Source organism: Pyxicephalus adspersus, chromosome 7 (assembly GCF_032062135.1).
Source record: "Pyxicephalus adspersus chromosome 7, UCB_Pads_2.0, whole genome shotgun sequence".
NCBI lineage: Eukaryota > Metazoa > Chordata > Amphibia > Anura > Pyxicephalidae > Pyxicephalus > Pyxicephalus adspersus.
The window spans coordinates 11,020,976-11,031,432 of NC_092864.1; the positions used below are offsets into that span (position 1 = coordinate 11,020,976).

Here is a 10,457-nt window from a genome sequence, read left to right on the forward strand (position 1 = left end):
GGGGGAGGAGAATACAGCCTCATTCTTACTTTGGTGATTAATGCACATATATTACAGGAAGATTGCTGCTTGGTTTACTCTTTATGATGTTATGTGGATAGTAAAAAATAGGTAGGTTTAAAAACAAATTACCGTACCTGCATACAAATATCCTCTGCACACTGTACATTACATACACCTGACCCCTCCACTCTGTACAAAACATACACCTGACTACATACACCTGACTCCTGCACTCTGTACAATACATACACCTGACTCCTGCACTCTGTACAATACATACACCTGTCCCCTGCAGTGTGTACATTACATACTCCTGACCACCATGGATGATCTATCTATTTATCCTATATCACTGTCGCCTCCACACTGAAGTTATCCCTGGATGGATGCATCATCCATTGTGGGCTTATACACAAGTTGATGGAGGTGCTGAGATCTGCATTGTCCATAAATTTGGAAACTAACTCTCTATGACTGTTTCTCAACCAGGATTCTTACAGAGGTTTCTGGGGGTTCCGTGAGCAATGAGCAGTTTGTACCTCTCAGGTCAGTTTAGGTGACACCAATGATCTCTTTGGCTGAAAAGATGGCATTCTTCCTACCGGTCAGCAATGTAAGAGGAATTCCTCCCACTAACTATCACTCCAATATACTGTGATCTGTGGATATAGTAAAATATAGAAAGGGTTTACCTGAAAGTAATTTCAAGGGTTTACCATGATACAAAAAAAAAAAAGTTCCAGAAACTTTGAGACTTTGACGCCATCTAGTGGCAACTCACAGCATGATACCTAAGTTAAAGTCGGTACAAATTATTTATGATGCCAGGACTTTTACATGACAACTCCCAGAAACCGGTACTGTACAGTTGGGAGCTATGCACTCAATCCTTTGAATGTGACCCCTGCACCACAGAATTTCCTGACCTCTGCTATAGCACTTACTAAGATAAGGACCCCTACACCCTGTACCTTATATACTCCTGACCCCTACAGCCTATACCTTGTATACTCCTGACCCCTACACTCTGTACCTTGTATACTCCTGACCCCTACACTCTGTACCTTATGTACTCCTGACCCCTGCACCTTGTATAATCCTGACCCCTGCACTCTGTACCTTGTATACTCCTGACCCCTGCACTCTGTACTTTGTATACTCCTGACCCCTGTACCCTGTACCTTGTATACTCCTGACCCTGCACTCTGTACTTTGTATACCCCTGACCCCTGCACTCTGTACTTTGTATACTCCTGACCCCTGCACTCTGTACCTTGTATATTCCTGACCCCTGCACCCTATACCTTGTATATTCCTGAACCCTGCACTCTCTACCTTGTATACTCCTGACCCCTGCACCCTGTACTTTGTATAGCGGGATAATGGAACAAATACAAGGGCACTCTACCAGAGAGATGTTGTCTGGCAAGTAGGAGTTAAGGCAATGAGGTGCTAGGCTGACAATAATGAGCTGAGACCCTTTGCCCCTAGTAATGGATTGTATGGTTCCTTTTTTTTATTTCATTCACTTTTCTCTTGATAATGTGTTTTCAGCACAAAGAACAATAGAAGAGGCCCTGACAGAGAGGTGCTAGGCTGGCATTAGCCGAGACCCTTTGTATAGATAGGAGGATTCAGGGTGACAACCACCCGCTGCCACCTTTGGAGTCAGGAAGGAATTTTTTTCTCACTGTCCTTTGATTTTCTCACCTTCCTCTGGATCTGGATAAAGCGGGAAAGGTTTATACCTTAGAACTTTTTTATGTTTTCTTGTTTTAATTACATTTGAGGGATGGTTCAGAGAGGTGGGGGGTATAGCAGGATATGGGAGCAAATACATAAGGACTCAATCAGAGACAGGGTAGGCTGGTGTTAACGAGCCAAGACGCTTTGCCTCTGGTAATGAATTATATTTTTTTGCAAAGGGGCCCCAGCTAATAAACTCTTTTTTTTTAATTCTTTGTCTAACTTTTGCGTGTTTCCTACAACCACCTACTTCCATATTTAATGTCAAGAGGAAAACTTTTTTCATCTTTGTCGTTTGGGAGTTTTCGGCTTCCTCTAGATCTAGACAGGGATCAATGCTTTATGGGTCACACAAGTAGGTTTAGTGTTAGGCTCATGCAGACTGACCCAGAAGTCACTGTGCAAAATGTATATGAAATATACATTACATTTTTAGTTTTATGAACAAAAAAATATTTCCTTCTTTATTTCACAATCACCATTATATCATACCTTTTAAGGTACTATACCTTTACCATAAACATATATGAAATGATTAGTCACAATTCATATGCAGGACATATCCCCACTCTTCCCATACCCCCGTATGGTGCAAAATTGCTGCCCATAGTCATGGGGTATCCACAAGGTAAGTGAAAGGCAGCCATCAAAGTGTTGATTTTGCATGGGTTACAACATTCCTACCTAACTCCAAACCTGCAAGAAAACCAGGTGCAGATGACAGTGGCAGCGAAAAATTGAGGGCAGGTGAACATTTGCACATTATGGCAAACCCCTGGATGACAGCATTGGAGTTTATATTTGATTTAAATGCATACTGAAATGACTGCTGTTATAGAATGTAACACTAGATGGCGCTAAATCCATATTTCAGATACTGGAACACAATGCCTAGGCATTATGTGGATCAACAGCTGTAATGTCCTCAGACTGGGCCCAGGTTTAAGTTTGGAGAAGCCAATTTTTCCTCAGTACAAAAAAAGACTCCAACAGAAAAACAAGAGTGTAAAAATGTTTTAAAATGCTAATGCTGGGAATGCAGAAATTGACTGATTTTAAATGAACAAATGTGCCAGTGATGTAGTTATTTCCCAACATCTCCTGCTGACTCACCTGACTCTGTGAGATCTATCACAAGGAAAACATTTTGGAACTTTTTGGTCCATAGAAAATGTGGAGGTGTTGTCAGGTAGAGGAGCAAATGACGTATAAAGTCAGGACAGATCAAGGCTTTGGAAATGTGCAATCAGGCAGGGTTGTATTGCAGAAAAAGGCAGGTGATGTCCCATTTGCAATACATTTTGTATACTCACCTGCCTGAACACTGTGCAGCCCAGCATTGGTTGCTGGGTTTTCCCTGCAGCATGCTTGTGAGGCGTTATATCATCATGGCCAATCAAGACAACCAAGGATCTAAACAAGGAAGAAGATGGCAGCACCTGCAACAGAATGGAAAGGTAAGTATAGGCAGAGTTTAGTCCTGCTTTAAGAAATATTAAATAAAAAATAACATTTTTTAATCATGGCATTGATGACAGTGATAGGTTGCCACTTCAAAAGCCATTCCTCCCTTTCCCACTCTTATTTTTTAATATATACAAAAATTGATGATTTGAAATATGAAGAACCAGCTGACCTTGTGTGAATTGATGACAACAGAAGCTGCATTCAGAACATTGAAACTGACAAACAAAATGGAAACCCTGACAACAGAACAATGGCTGGTGGCAGGTCCTGCAGGTGCAGATCCATAATTCTTAACTAGGAAAAAGTTAAACAACACAAAGGACCCTCACCTTGTGAAGCCGTACATTTACCTGACCAGTATGACTGCTATAGAACTTGTTGCAAGCAGTTATCTCATGCTCCCAGGCAGTTCTAAACTGACATTTCCACATTCCATATTCAGCTGAAGGACTTGTGTTGTCTTCTCTTATCCTTCTTCCTGCATGTTTGTCATGGGACCCCTCATTCTTAAATATTGAGGTGAAAGAAAGAGAGAGAGAGAGAGAGCGAGAACAAAAGAATGCAAGAGAGAGAGAAATACTGAATAAATTAAAGAGAGAGAGAGAGCAAAAGAATGAGAGAGAGAGAAAGAAAGAATGAATAAATGAAAGAGAGAGAGAAAGAAAAAAGAAAGAGAGAGAGAAAGAATGTAAGAATGAAAAAGAAAGAAAGAAAGAAAAGGATAGACTTTCTTACTAATGAATGATAATGGTAGCCAACCCCTAATTTATAACACAACAAAATGAAACAATGAAGGGGATGGGCAATGAACGGTTCTGAAGAAGCCTAAAGCGAAACGCGTCAGGGGCCTTTTAAACCTTTTGTAATCTCCTCTCTCACCCCTGAAGTGAAGGAAAATATAGTTTAACTTGTTACTGTTAGATGAGCACTGTATAGATTAAGACCCCCAATCCCCATTAATAAGCAATGGATTGCAAGCTCTTCGGGGCAGGGTTCTCTCCTCCTCCTGAGTCACTGACTGTATTTGTCTGTCATTTGCTTCCTCTATTTATTGTACAGCGCTGCGTAATATGTTGGCGCTATATAAATACTGTATAATAATAATAATATTTTAACTAACTCACCATTAACTTGAGCTGCTGCTGTAATCCTTGTGTAGTAACAGCAAAATTATAGTCAATATTAAGAAAAAACAAATAAAAAGCTAACAACATAATAAAAGATAAAGTGTATTGCATTAATGAACATTTTCTTATTATGTCTGCTTAACAACACCTGATGGTCCTGCCAGTGTCTGGCATTTCCTTCCACAAGAGTTTCCATGATGTGAAATCACTGTAGTGTTGTCACCCTGTCCAGCACTGGATCACCACGACACACATAGGGATCTATTGATAAAACAGGGATCAGAACATTACACATTCCCTAGTGGGAATAATCCAGGTCTATGTGTTTCAATGGTAGTAACCTATTCCCCCCAGGGAATGTCAGATTCACTGTTTTAGAAATAAAACCCATAGTTCTGTGTACTTTATTTCTATGGGCTTTATTATGTTCTCATGGACAGTCGTGTCCAATAAGTGTAAAACAGTTTATTGAAATCTTGTTGATAGCGTCCTATGATTGTGCTGTTATAACTTTCATTGTTCCCTGTTATCTCTAATGAGTACAGAAAATCCTCCACCCTATGATATGTTCTGTACATCTAAAATACTTCCTGTCCAGGTAACGCTGTTCTATGGTGAGCGTTGTCAGGTGTCGTTGGATTAATGATCTTCCCTGATTGGCCCTGATTTATTAAAGCTCTCCAAAGCTGGAGAGGATTCACTTTCATCAATGAAGCTGAGTGATCCAGCAAACCTGGAATGGATTTGTTCAAATCATTTTCTAGCAATGTTTTGAATCCTGGACCAGATCCATTCCAGGTTTGCTGGATCACTCAGCTTCACTGATGAAAGTGTATCCTCTCCAGGCTTGGAGAACTTTAATAAATCAGGGTCATTGTGTCCAGTGACAGGAGAAGGAAGGAGCTCTGTACACTCAGCACTGGTTTAGTCTATGGAGAGGACAGGACAAGTGAGGGGCATCCTGCCGCGTCCTCCTCCATGGGTAAGTACAGTGATCATGCCCGCTTGGTCATTCATTGATCCGGAGAAAGACTGTCTAGATTTGATCATTCATCTTGGATGTCAGTCATCTAGCAGAGCCTTTCTCAACCATTTTAACATGGGGCAACCCCTGAAATAAGCATCAGGTCTCAGGGAGCCCCTGCCCATATTTATGATATGCCCAATGGTACAGCACCCTAGTGGTCAGTGGGAAGAATGACACTCTATCTACCTAAAACTGACCTATTATCAATGTTTACTTTATATAAAAGGATAGATAAAAGATTTGTTTTTTATTTTTTTTTATATTCTAAGGGGAGACCCCTTCTTTTCTGTCGGTAAAGACTGAATGGGAAGCTCGCAGCCTCCTGTAATACCTACGTCATGTATCTCAGAGGGCTGCAGGCTGCTCCTTCTGCACATGCACAATCTAGGAGCATACGCAAAAGGGGCTTTCTTCTACTGCATGGACAGTGAGATTGGCAGAAGAGGGTCACCTGATCCTGTGCAGTGCAAGATCAGGTGATGTAGGAAGAAGATGGTGCACGACACACAGGATTACAGCTTTTTTATTTTTTTGAGAACAGTTCTGCTTTAATATAACCTGATCAGCACAAATCTCAACTTCAATAGGAACCCCATGGCGCCTTGGTTGAGAAACACTGATCCAGCATGGTAGCCCAAGATAAGAGGTGTGTTTTTGGCACCAGATGAAAAGGAAAAGGAATGCAGCCACCACAAGGTCATATAATGCATTTGATAACTTTTATTATCAGCAATCATTGACTTATATCTCAGGAAGAACCCAATGAAGCGCAGCTTTGGTGCCAGTACATTGTCGGTGATGTCGGTGTCACCTGTCTCTGCATTGTGGCCCTTGCCGGGAATGGCAGCAGCTGCGGCGCTGTAATGCTTTATGAGACTACGGCTCGGATGTCTTCACTTTATGGCAGATAATCGCCTGGCTCTTGTAAACATTCTGTAAATAAACATTTGTCATCAGACTCGCTTGTAGCATTTGGCAGTGTACAATGTGCAGAGATTAGTGGTGGAATGTGTGACTTTACACAACAGCACATTGGAATGTAGCGGCAAATGATAACCCGGAATCCACGGAACCGCTGCTGAATGAGAATCTGAACCCGATAACAAAATAATCATCCGAGTCTCTGCTATACAATAATATTTTATTGGTTCGGTGATCACCTCTGATCTGTAAGGTTATCTGCACACTGATGGTGAGGTTCACCTGCAGCAGCCCCATGGAGAATGAATGGGGGCAGCTGGGAGTGTTTCAGCACGGCTCATTACTGCCCCCTATCGCACCTGCTAATGTTGGTGATGCCAAGGTGCCAGCTGCTGGGATCCATGCGGGACGTCTGGTACCGATCCAGATATAACAAAACACTTTCAGTGTTATATATGGCAGAATAAAAACGAGTAAATAGAAGTATATAGCCGTAAATGTGTGGTAATGATGCCCTGTGGGGGTAGTTGTGCTTTGTGGAGGCAGTGTTTTCAGGGCAGTTATGTCCAGAAGGAGCAGTGTGTGGTAGTATGACTCTATGGGTGTGTGGGGGCATTGTTTGGAGCATCTGTGGGGGCAGCATGTGGGGTAGTTTGGTCTGTAGTGACAGAATGGGGAAAGTTTTGCTCTGTAGTGGTAATGGGTGTGGGGTAGTTATGCTTAATAGGGGCAATGTGTGGGGTAGTTATGCTTCATGGGGGCAGTGTGTGGGGCAGTTATGCTGTGTCAGCAGTATGTAGGAACGTTTTGCCCTGTTGTGCCATTGTTTGGGGCAGTTATGCTCTGTGATGGAAGTGTGTGGGGCAGTTATGTCTTCTGGTGGTACTGGTGGTATTGTGTGGGGGCATTTATGCCATGGTGGCAATGTGTGGGGCAGTTATCTTCTGTGGGGGCATTATACGGCAGTTTTGCCCTGTGGTGGCATTGTTTGGGCATTGGTATACTCTGGTGGCAGTATGTGTAGGGTATTTATTCTCTGTGGGGGCAGTATTGCTGTGTAGGGGCATTTATTCTCTGTTGGGGCAGTAATTGGGGTGTGTATGGGGGCAGTATTACTGTGTGGGGCAGTGTTTGGGGCATGTATTCTGTATGGGGGCAGTATTGCTGTGTGGGGGCAGTGTTTGGGGTATGTATTCTTTGTGGGGGCAGAATTGCTGTGTGAGGGCAGTGTTTGGGGCATGTATTCTGTATGGGGGCAGTATTGCTGTCTGGGGGCAGTGTTTGGGGCATGTATTCTCTGTGGGGGCAGTATTGCTGTGTGGGGACAGTGTTTGGGGCATGTATTCTGTATGGGGGCAGTATCGCTGTGTGGGGCAGTGTTTGGGGCATTTATTCTGTATAGGGGCAGTATTGCTGTCTGGGGGATAGTGTTTGGGGCATGTATTCTATATGGGGGCAGTTATTCCCTGAGGTGGCAGCTGTCTATGTGGTGCCCATTGTCAGAGGTCGCCCCCTGAGGGTCAGGGTTTTGCCCCCCCCCCCCTATTCTTCCTTTATAATAATCCGGGCGGAGTGGTGACAGCGCCCCCCTGCGTTCATTAACCCTTCCATCCCACACTTGGCTCTCAGCCTTTGTTCTCTCTCCCTAATCTGTGGTGCTGATGATGCATCCATGCGATCGGCTATCCCCGTCACTCTGCTTCCCTGCCATTGAAGTCCCTGGCAGCGTTGACGTCATAAACGAAGGGGCGGAGGGGAGGGGGAGCCGTCTGAGTTCTCATCCATGCGCTCGGCGCTCCCCAGGCTGTGGCAGCGCCGCCATTTTCAGTGTGTGAAGAGAGGGAGAGAGAGGCGCGGAGCCGGGACCGGCACCGGGGAGGAGCGGACACCTGCTGGGAGGTAGGTACACCTGGGTGTCACCGGAGGCTGCTGAATGGGGGGGTAGGGTGTGTCTGCGGGGCGGGGTCACGCTATAATTGTGTTACATGTGTGAGAGGGGGGTCTGTCAGGTGACAGGTTTGCTGTGCCCGAGTCATAGGTGGCATGAGGGGCATGGCGTGTGGTATGGGCATAGCCCATGTGGCATGTGACAGGCACAGACCTGGTGTGTAACAGGTAAATTGGGACAAGTGACGGGCATATCGTGACAGGTGATGTGCATATCGTGACAGGTGTAATTTTCAAAGTCATGTGATGGGCACAATGTTTGCAAATGATGGGTAAAGTCATGGTCTGTGACAAGTGTGATGGGCACAGTCCTGGCATGTGATGGGTACTGCTGTGGCACGTAAGGTTGTGTTGCATATGTTATGTGCTCCCCCAGCCCCCTCACCTGTTGCAGGTACACTGCCATGGCTTTCTTCTCATCAAGGCCATGGGCATCTCTCTTCTCATTGGTTGCCGTGCTCCATGTGATTGTCAGACAACGCCATGTCATATTTGGGGGTCTCTGGTGTAGAAGGGGATCCCATTCTGCTCATATTTATGTAGCTTCTGCCTTCTCCATGACCTGGACCGGAGTCACATGACTGTCATGTGTCACTCAGCTTTCAGGGTCACTGGTATAGGTGTTTGGTCATGTGATCTCAGTGGGAGGGAATCATGATCATCAGCAATGGGAAGTGTGCTGGGCAGGGAGGGCTGCACATGTTGGGGTAGTTGTATTGGGGGGATTGCACATAATGGGGCAGTTGCATTGGGGGCAGGGGGGCTGCACATAATAGGGCAGTTGCTTTGGGGGGGCTGCATATAATGGGGCAGTTGCATTGGGGGGGCTGCATATAATGGGGCAGTTGCATTGGGGGGGCTGCATATAATGGGGCAGTTGCATTGGGGGGGCTGCATATAATGGGGCAGTTGCATTGGGGGGGCTGCATATAATGGGGCAGTTGCATTGGGGGGGCTGCATATAATGGGGCAGTTGCATTGGGGGGGCTGCAAATAATGGGGCAGTTGCATTGGAGGGCCTTTCTGTCCAACAGAGAGGACGCGCGAGTGGCATTGTGCCATTGCAATCTTCCATAGGAGTGTTTTTGTTCACAATGGGTTGTTCATCAACTCACAATGACGGATTGATGAATGTCATTGGGTGACCACTAAACACATGACTAATTTTCAAGACAAACGCGACCGTTCACCTTGACTTTTTTCTGGCCTGTGTACATAGCCTTAGACCTGTCTTTATTTACCTAAAATCTAAAGATTGAGAGTTGGAAGGTTACCCAGGCACCATTGCTCAGGCCCTCTGATATGATTTCAGTCCCTGGGAGCTGTAATGGGCGATGTTAAATGGGAACTAAGCCCGGTTCTGCTCACCTGTCCCCATTCCCCTAACAGGGTGCCACCATATTTTTGTTTTTCTGTTCCTAAGCCATGATCATCAGGTTGATGGTTCAGACAGACGAGCGTCAGATTCATAATTGTCTTGGTTACATTTCCTTCCTGCTATGTTAGTCGTTTCCTGACACCAGATACGTCTTCATGTGATTCTCTTTTCTTAAGCCGCTGCTAATAAACATTTCATATTCAGTTCTGAGCCGACCCCCCCCCCCCCCGGATGGGACTCCGGGAATAGTAAATAATATTAATGAAAATGCATCTGCTGTGTGTGGTCAGATCAGAGGGGAATGTTGCCATGGCACAGCCATTCTGTCCAGGGTAACAATCACCCGGCGTGTGCACCTAGTTAGAGGCTATTCACACCTCACATTCCCCTTTGCAGCAACAAAAGAATGAATGAGTGCTGTTCTACGGAGACGAGAGGACAAGCAAAAGGTACCCCACTCTGTCCTCCTTCATAGGAAGGCACAGCAGTTGTAGATTTTGCCTGAGACAATCGCAGTCTTTTGTCTCTGGTGACAATCGTCTAGTTCAAGGCTACGTACACAGGTCAGATAATCATCAACCTGAATCCGACAGCTGAAGAATCGGAAATGTTTGCGGCAGCTGCCTGACAATGTTTGTGGATCCATTAATGACGGTCAGAATGATTGCTATACAAGTCAAAGGAGGAGAGCACAACAGGGTGCAGCTCTTTCTCCTCTTCTTCCCTCTTCTTTCTCCTCTGTCCTCTCTTCTCTCTTCTCCTCCTCTTCTCTTCCTCTTCTCTCTCTTCTCCTCCTCTTCTCTCTCCCCTCTTTCCTCTCCCCTCTTTCCTCTCCCCTCTT

General features: G+C 45.0%; 1 protein-coding gene and 1 long non-coding RNA gene across 2 annotated transcripts in view; one reads left to right on the forward strand and one right to left on the reverse strand.

The window, feature by feature from the left end:
* Positions 1-6,070: 6,070 nt before the first annotated feature.
* Positions 6,071-8,874, reverse strand: LOC140335085 (uncharacterized). The gene is made up of 2 exons (XR_011921657.1): positions 8,624-8,874; positions 6,071-6,303 (listed from the first exon to the last, which is right to left on the reverse strand). It is a non-coding gene; the product is annotated as an uncharacterized lncRNA (long non-coding RNA).
* The window catches only part of PRPSAP2 (phosphoribosyl pyrophosphate synthetase associated protein 2), a 45,266-nt gene continuing 42,886 nt past the window's right edge, over positions 8,078-10,457 (forward strand). The window contains exon 1 of the mRNA XM_072417456.1: positions 8,078-8,190. The gene's annotated coding sequence lies outside the window, so the exon portion shown is untranslated. The remainder of the gene's footprint in view (positions 8,191-10,457) is intronic.